Source organism: Zootermopsis nevadensis, unplaced genomic scaffold (genome assembly GCF_977971745.1).
Source record: "Zootermopsis nevadensis isolate Lab colony 2312 unplaced genomic scaffold, Znev_1.0 Znev_ptg000010l, whole genome shotgun sequence".
Classification (NCBI taxonomy): domain Eukaryota; kingdom Metazoa; phylum Arthropoda; class Insecta; order Blattodea; family Termopsidae; genus Zootermopsis; species Zootermopsis nevadensis.
Window position 1 is genome coordinate 7,910,489 of NW_028259142.1, and position 19,796 is coordinate 7,930,284.

A 19,796-nucleotide genomic window follows, 5' to 3' on the forward strand; every position below is an offset into this window, starting at 1 on the left:
AAAGACAATGAAAATCAACTACGTTCAAATAATTGAAGTTTCATACTGTATATACCCGTCATCTTTAACAATTCTGTCAGCATCACTTTTAAGATACACCACGAATAAAACTGCCCTAACTATTTTACGTTCTTCCCAAAACCTTCAGTGCCGTATTATGTTTATAGAACCCTGAATCTTTCTATCTGATTCGTATCCTCCAACTTAATTCTCCAGCCTCACTCATGGCTTCCAAGCGAATGTTCAGAGACAAATTTCCAAGCAGATGCAATCAACTTGCACCGCGTCGTGTTTATCGTACTTTTAGAAGGAGAGGGAGTACGACCAGTCTATTTCTTAGCAAGGTCAACATGACTACATTTCAGTGCGATTCAATTCCCAGTTTGGCAGCTGCTGATCTATACGATAATCAATGACAGTTATGACTAAAATTTGATTTAAGGAAATAGCGTTTCAGCTAAAATAATTTATGGATCATTTTACATCAGTCAATTGTGGATAAGTATGGTAGTACTGTTCATTATGTTTCATATTTCAATTTTCTCCAAAGGATTTCCTATCACTGACTGCACTGAATTACTGAAGTCATGAAGTTAATCCTACTTTTATGGTAAAGTCTTATGGATATACCTGTAGCAACCAAAATAAACATAAGATGATAACCATAAAAACTAAGGCAGCCCTGGCAACTAAGATAACAATTGTAACTAAGGTAAACATACTGGGATACTAAGTGCCTGAGCACTGCGGGTCCCAACTTTTCGTAACATCCATGGCTTGAGTGGGATTCTAATCCACTGTCCCAATGACAAAGCGGAACAAGGCCCACGCCTTAGACCGCGCGGCTACTGTGACCCCAAAGTAAACATAGTAATTATTAGGACGGTTTAACCAAGTTACTATGATAGCCAATGTAACCAAGGTCCAAGGCTGGAAGGAAACCCCATGTGGAAATCCCCTTTGTGGGCCACGTACCCAACAGCGACGGCGATGCCCTTATGGATCGGGGGCTAACCAGTGTAAGAGAGCCCCAAGAGTGGCAATATGTCTCATAGGGTCCAGACGAATCTGGGTCAGATTAGGTTGGATTAGACTTCTTTACGTTTGGTTACGTGTTGGTTTAGCGTATTTACGATGAGGGTGGTTATGTAAGACTGAGAGCTAGACGCATTTTAAATAAAATGTGAACGTAAGTGGAAAATTTGAATATTTAATATATATATCCAGTCACGTCCATTTTAACTTTTAAAAAATTCTGAAGCTTTGCAATCATTGTTAACAAATCAGTGTATGCGCCGTACTTCTGACACCAAGCATACACGTAATATTCTCACTCTCTACAGCATATGTAAAGGAACAATGATACTTCCTTAGAAGCTCTGAACTTGACGAAATATCGGTTTATTTAACCATGATGTTTACATTTTATACGCTTTGTAGCGTCAAGCTGTAGAAATGTATTAGAGGGATGATTGGAAGCTGTTGTGACTGTTTTAAGGTTCTGCCGCAACATTTTTAGAGGCTGTATGTAGCCAACCTCCTTGCCTAAATTCGAAACAGATAAATTAAAAAACATTAATTACAACCCTTTATCAACACGTTCCCTTGTAACATAAATGCACCATCTCTACAAATTTACGATATCTACTCAAAACGTTTCAACGGTATACCATCATTCTGAAAAAAAAAAGAGAAAAAAAAGAGCCATTTACATACGAGGTGCGATCGGAAAGTTTCGAGACTGCGCCTATACTTATCTCAGGTATTAAATTCATCCATCTCCCTCGAAGTAGTTCCCCTGGGAGTGAACACAACGATCCCAGCGCCGCTGCCAAGCCTCGAAGCATCCCTGAAAATCTTTCTTTGTCAGCCTGTCAAGCACCATCTGCGATTCTGCCTGAATCTCTTCTATCGTCTCAAATCTCCTTCCCTTTAGCTGAATTTTCATCTTTGGGAAGAGGAAGAAGTCCCACGGAGCTAAGGAGGGTGCGGGATGACGGCCATGGTGTTTGAGGCCAAAAATTGCCGAACTTTAAGGGCGGTGTGCGCTGGCGCGTTGTCATGATGCAGCAGCCAGTTGTGGTTGCGCCAATTTGCCGGCCGCTTCCGTCTCACATCTTCACGCAACAATGTCGCACAAGTCGTTGATGGTATGACGTCGATCTTCGTGAATGGCCTGCCGAATCTTCGTAACATTTTCGGGCGTTGTGCTCGAAGATGGTCGTCCAGAACGCTCGTCATCATCGACAGAGGTTCGGCCATTTTTATAACGTGAATGCCACACAAAAGTTTGTGCACGACCCATTGCGGACTCCCCAAATGCTTGCTTTAGCATTTCATAGGTTTCCGTAGCCGTTTTGGCGAATCTTTGGCAAAATTTGATGCACACGCCATTCCGAAATCGCAGGAGGGTCGGTGTAATGCACTTCCAAAACGCCCGTAACTAAGAAACAAATGCTAATTCGATGATGCAGGCTGGCACACTGATTCACTATGAATGTAGGCCGCACCCCTTAAAGGCAGAAGCTCGTACTACATCCGGTTCGCCCGCTATTGACACAGTCTTGAAACTTTACGATCGCACCTTGTATGCAGTTCAGAGTCATCTTCATGTAGTGAACAATTATTTAAAAACGATAAGTTAATAACACCTTCTGTGTGGCTACTTTGTCAAAACTTATAATTCAACTACTTGCATATTTTTACTGCATTTCAGCCGACTATTTTAACCCCTGTTCCAAAAATGACCCGAAGTTCAGCGACTGCGCGCTGAAGCACGCAGAGAGGCTATTCCTAGACTTCTCAAAGGTAACTGTCTCATTCTCTCCATTGTACTATCGAAGCCACTGTAGCCTTTTGTATTTTTTTCCAAAATAATATTTGATACTAACAGGCTATACCTTAAAGATGTGAGAAATATTTCAATAAGCAGCCTGCCGACCTGAAAATATAAGGATTTTGGACACCTAGTGAATAAAGACACAATGCAAAGACAAGACATGACTCGACATTTTGTGATTTTATTAGAAGACCATAATAAGAAGTTCATTCAGCCAATTAAAGGATGTTTAAAGGAAAATCAACAGAATCATGTTCTGGTAACTTTAGAATTTTTTATGTGGCTAGTTTCACATTAATTATAAATGCTCATTGTAAATAAGACACTGATTTTTAGGCGACCCGAAGTATGGCGTGCCTGTCCTAGATCCAGTCCTTGCCGAAGAGGTAGTAGTCCGGGATTCAGGAATTACAATCGCTGTTCGGAATTTCACCATCGAAGGAGCCAAGGAAGCTGTCCTGCAGGACGTGAGGTAATTAGGCTAAATGACTTACACATTTATCCAGCCATTAATCCGAGCGGCTTATTACAACTGAAACTCAATGACAGGCAGTTAACAGAAAAATAGGCTTCCAGTTTACAACTAACACTTTCGTAATATACTGGATAATTCAATACCGCTAATACAAAAACATGACATTATGTAACGATCCTGATCTTGTTCCATTCACCACCCACTCTCACAACATATCTCCCTACCATTAATTTTAAAATTATCCTACCATTTCCACATTCTAACACGAATTGACTTATATCACATTAAAATATCGTATTTCGATTATTAAGTGGCTATATCAGTGTTAATTTTATAGTGCCCTGCTCAAGCAAGAAGTTGCATTTCTTTTTTTCACCTGATATAAGCAATTAAAATGCAATTTTTTATATAAGGTAAATCCGGGAGAGATTCCGCGGCTGGAGAGACGCAGAATTCTTTAGGTCGGTTGTTTCCGGTAATCCTTGGCCGATGGCAATACATATCCTTGTTCAGTGAGACGAGAGAAATGTTGTGAGTGCAAGCAAGAATTATAACTGATTTTATGCTGCGAGTTTGTTAATTTTGTGCTCAAAGTTATATCTATTGTTCATAAAATTTGTCTTTATTGGATCCAGTCGAATTAACTATGAAATCACTTTACATTAGAGGTTTCCAGTGTTCTTGGTCTTGACGTCACACGAAGTGGCCGCCATTTTGGTCATTGGATAAGGCAAGTGGATAGATGCCACACTTAAAAATATACCACAGCTGACTGAAAGAAGTCATACATATACATTAAAGGATACTCAAAAATGCCTGTTCAATTTCATTATCTTCTAACTAGATTGAATCATTGTTTCTAAAAATGACGATTAAAATCAAGTTTGCCTTCTTACAGACTATAACTCACTTCATAAGATGTACAAGGTTGGAAAACTTAAAAAGAATCAATAAAAGAGAGTTCTAATCAAGAGACCCCTGAAAATTGAGTTGCAAAAACTGGTTTTATGAGTTCTGCTCTCCGTACAAAGACAAATGCGTCGACTGCGGCAGAAAAATTTTGCGAAAGGAAAATAGCAAGAAGCAGAAGTGAAACTAGCAAATTTAAATGACTAACACGTAGACTCTAAATTCACTGGTTTACACTTAGTCTCGAAGTAAACTCTGGAACACTCTTCTTTGAATGTATTTACTTAGTAATTAAAAATTCATTTCAATATTCATTATCTTTTCAATTTTTATTGGTATTCCAATATTTTTTCCATTTTTAATGTTCAAATTAATTTATTACTTTGAATAAAGTTCATCAGTTTTCATTTACATATGTTTCTTTTTGAATTCACAGGATGTGTTCAAAGAGCGGCGTCTCTCTCGGCATGTCCGGGAGAGACGCCGCTAAGACAACTTTTCTTTATCGCCCTATACCTCTGAGAATTAATTTGCTGTAGATATTTTGTTTATGGATTACTATAAAATAGATCTTAAATATAATATCTCTAAATTTTCAGCCATTTTGACAATTTTCGGATTGAGTTAAAACAAATATTGCAAACAGTGAGTCATCTCTCCCGGATTTACTCTATACGTTGGAATTTGATAAAATATTCATACAGGCGTATCTGCGTTGTCATTTCACCGATTACGTACACACAGAAGTAGAGTAAAACAAGACTGGCACAACTTTTTAGGTGGGAAATGACTTACCAACTCATATAAACATCAATTAAACAAAACTAGGTTAATAAAAATAATTGTATATTACCGCTAGTAAAGTTATGTAAATTCATATATTATATTATATAAGATCTGTAATCACTGGTATTCAAATTTGCTTCATAATATGTAATTAAGAGCGTCTATTGATTGGTTGTAAAGGTGATAGTACAGAAGTAAACGCAGAGAATGTGTCACCAGATTACCCTAACAAATTCCGGTGTAAAGGCATTCTTAGATAATGTTACGAATTTAAAACATATGGAAAGAAGTTAACAAATTAAAATTGCATTCATGAATAAATTTAAAGCGGACAAAATTCTACCAAAAATCGTAAAGATTAAAAAATCTACAACTTTAATTTAAATCTTTGCTTTGAGTGGGTGTAAAACTTAGCCTCACCCTCCAAGTGACGTAAAAAGATTGAACGTGTGTGAGAAGAGAGTTCTTAGGAAAATATCTGTATCTAAAATAGATATAGGGGAGAGGAAGAAAACTACACTATGTGGTGTTTCATACTTTGTACTTTTTTCAAAATATTATTAGAGTGACATGATGGGTAGGTAATTTAAATTGAAGTTATAGGAAATGCGTACAAAGTTTTCGTTTGGGAGCCTGAATAAAATATGTCACACAGGAAATAGAGGCAGAGATTAGAAGATAACATTAATGCGTGTAAATTAGATTTATCTGGCTTGAAATAGCGCGTGGGCTCTTATAAACACAGCAACGAAAATCCGGTTCCATTAAGGGCCGGCATTTGTTCACCAACTCAGCGCACAAGGGCTATCTAGCCACGGAATAAGTTGGTTCTGTAGAGGTCTTAAATATTTTTGTTATTAATGTTTGTTCAAAGCCCATTAATTTTGTCTTTCACATATTCTATTCTTTTCTTCCTAAAAGGTCTATTAGTCCACTTTGTCTCCATTTATTCGGTTTGGTTTCTGCAAACATTCCAATTTATTCTGCTACTCTTTGTATAATAACTGGCAATATTCTTTCACAAACTGTGTTTATACTCGTTCAAGTCAATTTTATATTCTCTTTAGCCTTTTCATAATTGCAATGGATATCCACATTATCATCTAAGTGTTCCAAAGATGTAGCATATTTTGATATGTCGATGGAATATTGTTCCTTAAATTCTGCATCATTTACATTCTTCAGAATATATGTGTCCAAATCAAATTTTGAGTTTTTTATTTACTTTATGATAATGTGTTACGTACTTTTCAATCACCAAACAGTGATCAGGATGAAATTCAGCGCCTATAAACTATCGGACGTTAAGAAAACTTAATTTTTATGATCTTTCTATCGGTCGTTATCAATTTGATCATGAGTAATTGAATTAGAAGAATATTAATATTGATTAATATCTATGTTTATAGTAAATTTTTATAACAATATCCAAACTCATTTACACAAAATAATATTAATAATGTTAATTGTATTGTTGATAATTTCACAGAAATAATGAACAAATAATATAATACGCCACATAATATGCAAAAGAATCAGAAGAAAAAAGGAACATCCACAACTACAACCTACAATCTACAAATACTGAAAAGCGTGCATTAAAAAATATTGAATAATTTTAAAAATAAAACCTGAAGATGATGCTGAGACATCGAAACATGTTGTAATATATAGCGCAAATTGTAACATCGAGGAAACGATGAATAGCACGAAATATTTATATCAATTTTAATTTTTAACATCAATATTAATATAGTTTGTGTATAGACTTGAAGAATAAATATATGTATGAATTGAAAACACAAACATGACGAATCTAAACTATAAAAAAAGAATATTAAGTTTATTTAGGAACTGTTTGTCCGCAATAACTAAGTTAAGAATGCTCTACATTTTGTGTACCTGTTTATAACAGTGAAAATTTGTTTTCAATTTCATATTGAAATTAAAACAGGATTTAATTTCTCGAATGCTTGTAATTATCAGTTTAAAAACTGAGATCACACCGTCTAATTCCCTGAACGGCAAATGTTAGGGCGTGCAAAGGAAAGCTTTACCATTTTATGTGTCAAAAATGATCTTTCACTGTGAGGTAAGAATATAAATTCATATCAAATCTAAAACTTCTTGACGATGGTGAAGAGTCAATTGAATAAAAATTTACTTGGATATTATCCATCGTCTAGTAATAAAACGTAAAACGACGTTTCGGAGATGAGGCTCTATCTCCGTCTTCAGGTTCCTACTCAGTTGGGCCCACTAGATAGAGCTAATCCCTATCTCCGGACGATAGGGATTAGCTCTATCTAGTGGGCCTAACTGAGTAGGAACCTGAAGACGGAGACAGAGCCTCATCTCCGAAACGTCGTTTTACGTTTTATTACTAGACGATGGATAATATCCAAGTAAATTTTTATTCATATAAATTCATACCTAAGGAGGATAAAGTACCTGAACAATTCACATTCTCCTTTATACACTTTTCGCTGATGTGTAGATCATAGTGGCCTCCTTTTGGAGGTTTCTTGATCTATTAAAGCGAATTGTAGGACTCCTTGGATAAGTGATCAGTCCGTCACAAGGCTCCTACCTGAACACAGGACAGCACGACACAGAAAGACGCGGACAAACATCCGTGCCTTGAGTGGGATTCGAACCCAAGCGCACGAGTTCCACGCCTCAGACCGCGCGGCCACTACGACCACCACCAGGTTACCTTGCCACCGCCATGAAGTCACCCACTATTGTAATATTCGCAAATGTAGTTAGGTTATGACCTGCAGCTAAGTTTAGAAACACATTAATTCATATAGAATCTTCTTAAACGTCTATCGAATGAATAATAAGATAGATGATGAGACTAAGATGGATATATTTTATTGGTAATGGGTGGTGGAAGAACTCGGTCTGGTGACTAGATTTAGTATTAGTGGTGTTAAACTGCGGGTTCTGTTAACACAGAGTAGAATAGAATAGAAAGCTGGCATTAACTGTTCTCACTAATATTTATATGTCTCTGCCGCAGAGTTGACTTCGAAAAGCTGACCATTAGCCTCCAGTTTCAAGTGCCAACACTTACATTCCGCGGATCGTAGGAGATATCTGGAAAGTTGGTAGCCCTGCCTATAAACGGCAAAGGCAACTTTAACTCATCTTTCGGTATGGTATATCGTCAATATTATAATAACACCTCTGACGCTACTAATAATTTTTTAATTAGCTTTCAGGCTAATGGAGGATTTTTACTAACGTAGCATATTTCTGCGCCCTTTCCAGAAACTCAAACTCTGTTATTAATTTGCCTTGGGGTAAGATAAATCCTCATTAATATATTTACAAGCATTAATTTAACGCTAACTTCCAACAATCCTGCACCACAAACCGTTTTAAAATGAAATCTCATGCTTCCCTGTACTTCTATTGTCAGCAAAACAAATGTAGATTGTGTACTTTTCAAGTTTCCTTCGAAACATAGTTACTTGACAATCGCGTGCATATTAATATAAATAGTTGTGGGATTTAAGAAATCGTTACATAAATCTACAGATGTCGTTTAAACCTTAGAAACATGCATGGCACACATCTGAATCCCCAAACAACTATATTACGTAACTTCTGGCAGTTTTATCCATATATACAGGTGAGTCAAAAGTATGTTTACAAACTTTGTGTGCTAATTCCAGGAACAAAAATAAGAAAATTGTCCCTATGAACATGGGGTCACGAATATTTTATTTTCTAAATAATAGCCAAAAATAAGTTTCAATGACTGACTTTATATGGAAGTAAATCGAGTTTTCAACAAAGATTTACAAATAACGATTGGGCACGAATTCTTGGCGGCATGCTTATTGGTCCACACATGCTTCCATCGCGTCTAAGAGGACCTTCATATCGGCGATTCTTAAGAAGACACTTGCCACGTCTCCTTGAAGATGTACCACTGAATACAAGAAGACAAATGTGGTTTATGCACGACGGAGCCTCAGCACACTTCTCCCATCGCGTCAGAGAAAATCTTAATGAACAATGCCCTCAGCGACGGATTGGACACGGTGGCTCAGTAGCATGGTCACCGTGGTCACCCAACCTGACTGCATTGAACTTCTATCTGTGGGGTCACTTGAAGTCCGTAGTTTATGAAACACGCATAAACAATGAAGACGACCTTTGGGAACGTGTGCAGAAAGCATGCCAAATGATTCGAGGAAGACCTGGTGTGTACGAACGAATACGTCAGTCTTGTGTACGTCGTGCTCGGGTATGTGTGGAGAATAGAAGAACAACGTTTGAGCATCTGTTATAAAGAAACATCTCTTTCCTTATACTTGGCAACAAAGGCATACATTGAAACTTATATTTGGCTATTATTTTGAAAAAGGAGCATTTACGACTATATGCTCATATGAACATTTTTCCTTATTTTTGATCCAGGAACAAGCACACAAAGTTTATAAACACATTTTTGACTCACTCTATATATATAGGTTCTTTAATAGCATGCTACTCTTATTTATCGTAATTAATCCGCAAAACATTTTAAGCAGAGTGCCAAAGGGAAAGACTGAATGAAGTGATGTGGACATCTGTAAGCTGAACTGATCACACCACTTCTTTGAAAAGAAACCAATAACATTTCCACCACTCAAACACTGTCTTGCATACATTGTTCTTCAACCCCATATCACCGGAACATCTCTGACGAATGTATTATTTTTAGTACCGGCTTCTTCTGTTATAACTTCATATATATAGCAGAAGTGAGTTGTCCGTCCGACGCCAAGTATTAATTAAACGATTTGTTCCGTGTTCCGTAAACTATAGAATTAAATTATAAATTTAAGCAAGGGTCATGATATATAATTAGCTATTAATTTATTTTATCTATACTTTCAATTAAACTATTAATCACGATTTCCCAACACCATAAATTCGAATCATAATTTTCCGACCTGTTCCCTTATTTTACCGAAAACATTTCAGAATAAAATGTTATAAACATTTTCCGGGGGAGTTTCTTCGATTTTATTCCGATTTTTACGGATCATACAAACAAAGTTTTTTTATTCATTCCTTTCGCAAATATCTTCTCGAATTTTCTGTGGTTTAATTAACTACTTTCCCAAAATTCCATCCCAGGTAACATTTCCGTGCCGGTTTTAGTTTCACATATTTTTAAACTTAATGATGTGAATAATTTCGCAATCTTCGACGACCAAATTATTAAATGGTAACATCTTGTAAAGTGTTTTCAGCTATGTACTAAATATGTTATGCTGCGTTTCTTTAATTACCCAACCTCTGTTTCTATCAATGTCAATAAGTTAGTTTTCAAACACTGAATCTCTAGTGTTCTTTTTATCAAAACAGGCGGAACATGGTTCAAGTGGTAAATTGTATATTTCCACTATAATCTTAAAAACCTTTAAATAATCACCACCAAATAATTTTAGAAAGGCGTTTTAGTCCTTAATTCCATTTGCAAGTTCCTCTATGGTTTTTATAACGATTTCACCAGTTGTTGAAGAATAAACTGACAAAAATACAAAACTGCGAGTATATTATTTTCATCTCCTATAACCGCGATTAATTACTTTAAGTTAATTGTTTTAAAGATTTCCGTGTATTTAAAAATAATCGATTTAAAATTAAAAGATAAACTATAACCAATTACGAAAGTATACGATTTGAGAAATAAATTCACGCATAATACCCTAAATTTTCTGTTGATTACATACTTTCTGTTTGGTATGATACTGTTCGTAAGAAGAAATACGAATAATGTCCTTAAAAATAACAATAATGTGGTTTGAGACCTTACTTTCATAATTAACCTGATTTAATGACATCCGTGTATTTCTTTAAAATATATAAATTATTAAACACAAAATAAAAATAAATATGCCACTGCTACACGCAGAGTTTATACTATTCTCAAAAAGAATTTATGAATACTCTCTTCACTTATCAGTTGTTTGCATACTTTCAATTTGGTATGATCTCCAGAAATCGCCACTAGAATCGACTAATGTTGGTCCGTAAAAATGTGATGAAAGAGAAAAGGAAACAAAAGCAATTCGGGAAGAAATATTCTGTAAAATCTAAAAAATCACGTCACGTAGGATTTGAGATCTTCAAGGCGGCGAGTTTCAAGATGACTGTCTTCTGGTCATGGAGAACACAAGGACCACTTAAACGTCGGTAAACGTCTACTACACAACACGGTGCAACAAACCAGAAGACAGACATCTTCAAACCACGCCACGTTCCAAAATACTATACGATAAAGTAATACATTTTTAAATAAGAAAATATTTTTGTTTCTTAGAGCAGTCAATGCATAATAAACAGAACGTTTTGTAAATTAAATGCTCGCAATGTGGTGGAAACAACAACATTTGTCACTTTTAACATTTAAACTTTAAGAAAGCGACGATTCATATGACCAAACTGCATTACACGAAACACTATCTAATGAAACATATTCTAACAAAAGAATTTCTACGCATACTTTTAATGAAGGCCAACACTTTGGTAAACAATGTACAGAGGAGATAAATATCCTTGTTATGAGCACAGAGAAAATATTACTATAAATATATTAACGAAAAGTAGATATAAATTTTAAATTATATAATGATCTTGTAAAACGATTAAAGGCTGTAAAGAGTCAAAGGAAGGTGTCTATGGAAAAAAAAACAGACTTCGAAAACAACATAACCAGATTATCAATATTAGTCCAAATATTTGTAAGAACTTAGAGAACTTGTAAAGCACCGAATAATCTCATATAATACTAATATGTAGCGAAGGAAGAGATTTAATGAGGTTACTAGTGATGATGTTTTAGTTTGCCTTTGAAATCTGTGATATTCGCGGCATTACTAAAATTAGATTAGATGAGTGCCACAGAAATTATAATCGTACTAAACTGCTTTTCTAATCAGTACAAGAGACTAGATGCACTAGATAAGAGATAAAAATACCCTATCGCAAATATAAAGAAAGAAAATGCAGTAGAAAAAAGGAACTAAGTTAACTGCATATTTTTTGGAATATGTCACTTTTAAATTCACAGAAAGGAATTTATAAACAATAAAAATAGATGGGGTTAGGAAAGGAATAAATAAACAAATCTACATCCGAAGATGAACATTACTACGATGTGTTTTATTCACTACGGTGATTAAGAACAATACGATGTAAAATAACATAATAACATTAAGAAATAAAAATGGACCACCAATATATAACAACTTATTAGAACGTTAGTGAAGTTAAAAAGATTCTAAGGAAGAAACCAAAGTCTGTTTCGATATGGGGCGAAATCAAGTAACACGCAAAAATTTGTGGAATTCATAAAATTGATATTTTAAACTAACGAAAACTTAAATTTTCTAAACGTCTTTATAAAAATAATAGCCCTAGAATCTTGTTCATCTTCAATAACGAGAGTACTGTGAAACTCAGATACTCTGACCTTCTGTTGAAAGTTGTTGCGCAAAGTGTCAATATTTCTACAGTCAATTGCGCAAACGAGTGGAAGTTGCTTCACATACAAATTAAAAAGATTAGTAAAACATGTATTACGTGAATATACCAATAAAATAAGGTTATTTACGGGAGTTGTTAGCAGTGATTCAAGGTAAGCGTAAAAGAGAGATGAGACTATTTCTTAGATTATTGGCTGAGAGATATTGTGTAATAAACTTAGCAGAATAATTATTTTCGATCGTTTTGTACCATTTAAAACACACAATAGTTTCAGAGGAAAGCATTCCACCTAAAAAAACAAATTGTTTTAATTTTCCTTTCCAATTAAGAAATATAATCAAAGTATGAAGAAGTCCAGAGTTGGCTTGCGCACATGAAAACTAAGTGTGTGTTTAAATATGTATACATATTCATGTTTATATATATATATATATATATATATATATATATATATAAGATCCTATGTTTCAACGCGCTGAGAAACACCCGTAACCGAGATGGGTCTTCAACCTTTAATCAAAATTACAATTTACTCAATACCTTTATAGTAAGTGTTTATTTCTCGTTCTTAAATACAGCAGTATTTATTCGTACTTTTAGGAAATCACTTTCTTCTAATAATTGCGTTATTTTAATATTTATGAAGAACAATTACATTGACTTTAGTTGGCTTCATTATTAGGCATAAACTATTGTGACACTCTAAATGGGAATTTGGCAACGGCTCATTAAAATGATATATTAATTTTCTAAACAAGTAAAATACAATTGTAGGGTTAATTTTTATATAAGAATGTATTTTATGTCCCTCTATATAGAAAGTTTATATTATTCAATTCAATTTATTCATTTAAGTGCTTGATAACATTCAAAAAGGTCAATAACAGCCAAGCACTGACAACAACACAAACATTACAATACAAAACAAACAAACAATGAACTGAATATATAAATGTACAATATTAATAATGATAATAATTAAATTCATTCATTTATTGCAAAATAATTAACAAGTAAATCAGTTAAATAATATGAATAAGTAAAATAATAATTAAATTAAAATCAGTTCAAATTTGAGCAAAACATAGATAATATAAAAAATAAAATATTGTACTAAATAAACAATAAAAAATATTTAAAGAGGAATTAGACATTTTTGTTATACTTGAACGGTTGAAACGAAAATAGGGACGAAAATTTTGCCCGGAATGGATGACCGGACCAGATATTTTGGCCGGGAAGGAAATTTTGCTAATTGCTTGATAAAACAATAACATGATTCTGGATAAATCAGGGCGAAAATTTTATTCGGGAAGAATTTTTTTCGAATTAGTTAATTAAACCCTAAAAAATCAGCATGGAGACTTGGATCAAAACCAATAAAACATTTCAGTTATATAATCCATAAAAATATAAAGAAAGAATGTCCGGAAAAAATATCGGGAAATTATGGTTTGAATTTACATTGTTGAGAAATCCAGATTAATGACTTAATTAAAAGTACAATGTAAAAATATTAAGGAGGATATTTTAATGCTTGGCTCTTGTGTAATTTTATGGTTCAACTTTATGGGTTAGGAAACACGGAAGAAAATATTTTCTTAATACTTGTCTCTTCGGGCCGGCAACTCTCTTCTCTACATATATATATATATATATATATATATATATATATATATATATATTACAGGGATTGGGCCTATTGACCCGTTCCGGGACAGTTGCCCATTGTTCAGCTAGTATATCATCCATTATGCTTCGTCCTCTCTAATATCCCTGAAATGTACATTTCTCTCTCTATCCAAATGAAAGTTCTTCGTTACTCTCCGCCAAAAGCTCAGAGAGTATAATAACTGACTAAAAATTGGGTCACCAGGATTCAATTTCCGACAGGGGCAGAGAGAGTTTCCTCCAACCTCTGCGTCGAGGCTGCTACTGAGGACAACCCACCCTCCTATCTACGGAGTACAGGGGTCCTTTCGCTTTTTCTCAGTATCCGCTAGAATATACAAAATATCAAACTGACCACAATTCACTCTATAGCAACAAGGTTAACAGTGCATGGATCTTCCCATCATTCCTCCGTACGTCTTCATGGCGCAATGATAAAGCACACGGAAGACATTACCTTTCATTTAGTCCTGCTAAATTTAATATAATACGCGTGTACTGTTTGATGTTAATATCCTAACAAAACCATAACGTTTTAATTACATCTGTTTCAGATGATCTCAAAGTAAAATACGTAACATACTACAATTTCACGAAGCACGACGATGGAAACACATACCTACAGCCTTATGACTACGAATTGTCTTATGATCCGAAAGATGCATCACTATACTTCGGAAACCTCTTCAATGGAAACAAATTGTTGGATGAGACACATATCAATAATTGAGTTCATTCAAGCTAATATCAGGACGGATGAAAGATTAAAGCTCTGAGAAATTAAATATCCCAAGGAGGAACAGCTGAACAGAAGGAGTGTAAGGTATGCGTCCAGAAAAAAAGTTACTAGATTGAGTCACATCGACTTAGGTGGAACATTATAAAAATGGCAAGTTATCTCAGGTAAATTTCAGTCAAGAGACATTTCGACCTACTAAGATAGTGCAGTTTAAAAGAATAAATCTGATATATTTGTCTATATGGTACAAATGGAGAAAAAATATCTAATATATTCCCCTAGATTAAGAAACCAATCCGAGGTGGCAGAAATTTTGTTCTTCTGTCACAGGTGACGCCATGAACAACTTCATTAAGGAGAACTGGCGCATTGTTTTAGATCAGATTGGGTAACATCGTACACTAAATTCTCGGACACGTATCTCAGAAAGTGCCTTACAACGAGCTTTTCTTTGACACCGACTGAGTTTCCCGAAAAGCAATTATTTATTTCACATTACTTCTCTAAATACAAGAATCTACAAACATTTAGTATTACTATTTCTATGTACTTCATCCAAAGTTCAACATCTAAGAACAAAACTACTACTTTTCGGGGCTGTCCCTACTTCCGTCTTCAGGTCAAAATGCTTAATGTGTTGGGTCCGATAGGAAGGTGCTGATCCCAGACCCTAGACCAGAGATTTTTACATGAAGATGAAAACAGAGATGGCTCTCGAAGCGTATTTGAATACTGAATGACAGACCACATTCAAAGAAGCAGCTATACTGGATGTAACCCACTATCGTTAGAAAAATTTTTAGTTGCATAAATATACGAAGTTAAGTAAATCAAAATTGCAAAGATGTTCTTTAGATCACAACTGCTTAACCTCATCGCCTCAAAATAAAAAAAATGTTGCCATTGCTTTCTTACAATGATGTACAGAGGGAGTCAAAAGTATATTTACAAACTTTGTGTGAGTGTTCCAGGACCAAAAATAAGAAATAATTATTCCTATAAACGTGGAGTGTAGATGTTTAATTTCCGATATAATATCCGAAAATAAATTTCCATGTATGCCTTCATTGCCAAGTATAAGGAGTGGGAACATCAGGGTTTCCTCTAATCATGTGTCATGCGTTCTGCCAGTACAGTCATTCCTTCCGCCTGATCGTCCTGTTCGATTAAAGTACTGCCAGTGGTTCCTATACCAGTTGGCAGTGGACCCTACACTCCTCACTTGTGTGTTATTTACAGATAGAGCATCCTTTACGACAGAAGGTGTGCTTAATTTTTGACAATGAGCATGTCTAGACACACATCAATCCACGTGCGGTTCCTGAAGCCAGCTTCTAGGAAATATTTTGAATTAACGTTTGTGCAGGAATTGTTGGCGACAAGCTTACTGGTACACACATGCTTCCTACACGTCTAAGAGGACCTTCATATCGGCGAATCTTAAGAAGACACTTATCACGTCTCCTTAAAGATGCACCGCGAATACAAGAAGACAAATGTGGTTTCTGCACGAAGGAGCCTCAGCACACTACTCCCATTAAGTCAGAGATCATCTCAATGAAAAGTATCCTCAGCGACGGATTGGACGCGGTGGTTTAGTAACATAGTCACCGAGGTCACCGGACATGACTCCAATTGACTTTTATCTGTGGAGTCAAGAGCCATAAACAATGAATATGACCTATGGGAACATGTGGAGAGATCATGCGATATTATTAGAAGATATTCTAGTGTATACCAACGAATCCGTCATCCTTTGTACGTCGTGCTCGGGCATGTGTAGAGAATGGAGTAGCAACCTTTGAGCATCAGTTATAAAGAAACATTCCTGTCTTTATATTTGGCAATAAAGGCATGCATTGAAAATTATTTTTAGTTATTATTTTGAAAAAGAAACTTTTGCGACCACATGTATAAAGGAATATTTTTTCTTATTTTTGATCCAGGAACACGCACACCAGTTTCTAAAAATACTTTGACTCATTCTGTATATCTCGTCTTAATATGTGGTAGTGATACTTTCACAGACTAATGCACAAGTGCCCATGATAACGAATTTATCATTATTAAGAGAAATAAGAACACCTCTTTTCTAAACAAACTAGATTTTGCCCCTACTTTGAGGACATAGCGATTACTTTCCTTAACAAATTCGACTTTGTTATGTTTGTTGAATCAATGCATTATGCTACGTAGCCAAGACAAAGAAAAATTGCAACATGGTTAGTTCGAATGCCAATTGATAGATGGCAGAATGGGCGATGGAGTCGTCACTGTTCCAACGTATGTGATGACTGATCCATAGTGTTAAGGACAATTGTGTCATCAGTCACAGACGATCATGTGTAGGGGAGATATGGTGGAGCATAATCCTCCTACCTCAAAATATCAAGAAACCGTCGTGTTGGTGTTAGGGATTGTATAAAATTGAAAATTACTAGTCTTTAGTAGCCTTGAATGGCATACCAAATTTCACATGGCATAACCTATATTTTGAAAGACCTGAGAAAACAATATCTCGATTAATGGATGCTACAGACAGACGTACAAAACGAGGCTATAAAGAGTTTTCTTGTACTTGTGTGAATAACACCCAAGATTAAAAGGAATTTTATTTTATGTTTTGAAAAACTATTTACACGCTAATTGGACTATTCTTTGCGTATCAGCCTTTACATGAAAACCATTTTGCCTAGAGTTCCACAGATTTCCTAATTCCGTTTAAACTATTATTGCACAGCTTATTTACTATTCTTATTGTGCATACGCACCTTAAGATAAAAGTCGTGATACATAATGTAACTTTATGAGCAATTAGGGTAGTATTTGATCGACATTCTACTCAAAACTTAACATACTGTTAGTAAATTGCAATGCGAAATCAGACAGAGAAGGTATTTTCAAGCCGACAGGAGTGGAATGAAAATTAACTTTCTATGGTGCCATTCCATTAAATCAGCAAGCATTTTAAGGGGACACAGCAACCTCTTGAGAAGAGGAGGTAACTGTAATTTAAGCGGCCTCGTGCACTTAAGAGTCACCATTTTAGGATGTATCTGGGGATATTTGAGTCAATTACTAGCACATAAATTTAAAAGGTGTCTTTCCTGCTTCCATGTACGTTAATCTTTTGTATAAACCTTATAAAGCAAAGAACCATTTGTGAAACTTAAGAAGAATAATTACTGGCAATAGCAGAACCAGTAATGTCTATCAGGCCTCATGGTTTTTGCTGATTTTAATTAACGTGGAAAGGTTCCTAGCCTGAGTATTTCGTGTTTGTAATCAGCGTTAACCTTGGGCAATGAAAGAACGTTATTATTAGCCTTTTTGATTAGTTGTTTATTAGAGGCTGATGGGCGCAGATAAATATCGCAAAGGAATCGACAACAGCATGAGATCTCGCTCCTCAGGGACAAATTAGGAGGTTGCTGCGACGTTTCACCTTATTGTACACTGTAATACATATTAATCAATTTTACCGATATTTGATTTATTACACTGCCTGGAAGCAAAGAAGAAATTTACAGATTACACAACACTTATTGATAGAATTCTATTAGCTCATTGAACTAAACGTCTGTTATTAGGCGGCAAACCCACGAACTTCTAAAATATCATTCGCAGTTTCGTCTACCTCCATTTACCTCAGCTGATGTTCTGGGGACCTAGTATGTGTTATTACCAATACTCGACCTTGAAGGGGGCAGCGTCTATTGGCGATCTTCCAATATCTGCAATGGTTTAAAGCTGTTGTTTCACTTACAAATGTCACTTAACACTTAGTACTGACGTAATGAAGCAATTTGTTGCTTAATATTCTGAGTAAAAGACAAAAGTAATAAAGTTAAATGTATTGGTATTCTCAGACATCTCAAAAATTTAAAGAAGAAAACAAAGAAATGTTTAATATTTTAATATGACACATTTATTTTACGCATTGTAATCACTGATCCACAAACAACAAAGACACTGATAAATTGTGTAACACATAAATAATTGTACTGTATGTGAAGTTCCTAACACAGGGAACAATGAGTAGACCGATATTTGTTTCCTTAAATATCTCAAAACTTTGTGGACAACCTTCTTCTTTAAAAACTCTGTTATTAGACGACGAAGTCTCTACATTAAAGAATAAAGATTTTATTAATAAAATTAAACTGCTAAATAAAACTGGAAATTTGTCCTCAATAGATACTGGGAATGACTCGTACTTCAAGTGCCTGAGCACAACGGGTCCCAATTTTTTTTTCGTTGGCTTGATTTATAGATATTCGGTACGACTCCTTGGACGAGGGATCGGCCTGTCGCAAGGCCTCTACCTGGGATTCGAACCCACGGTCCCAGCGGCACAAGGCCACAACACAACACAGAACATTACGGACACACATCCATGGCTTGAGTGGGATTCGAGCCCACGGTCTCAGCGACCAAGCGACACAAGGCCCACGCCTCAGACCGCGAGGCCACTGCGGACCCCCGTACTACATATAGTACACAAAATGTACAAATGTTCTCTAAACGTCATATCCGATTTTTGTGATAGGAATACAATGCGTCACATTGGTCATTGCTCTAAAATCCAAAGATGCGAAAAAAACATTATAAGACTCGTGCAAAGACCAGATAATATTTCCGGAGGAAGAAAAAGCGTCTTTTTTACAAGCAAGAAATTCTGTTACAGTTAAAATATAAACTAAACAGTACAATAAATTCTTATCATGCTACCAGCCGTGTAAGGTAGTTTAATGAAGAAAATACCAGCCTTTCGAGAAGCATCTACATCCTTGTCCTCAAGGTACTGTCAGTACCCTGAGGACGAGGATCGCAATACACAGCACGTAGGCCGAGAAGAATTTATTATATTTAGTCGCCGTGAA

The 19,796-nt window shown here is 35.4% G+C and overlaps 1 pseudogene; it reads left to right on the forward strand.

The window, feature by feature from the left end:
* The first annotated feature begins 901 nt into the window (after positions 1-901).
* LOC110832242 (protein takeout-like) lies at positions 902-14,904 on the forward strand (annotated as a pseudogene).
* Positions 14,905-19,796: the final 4,892 nt, after the last annotated feature.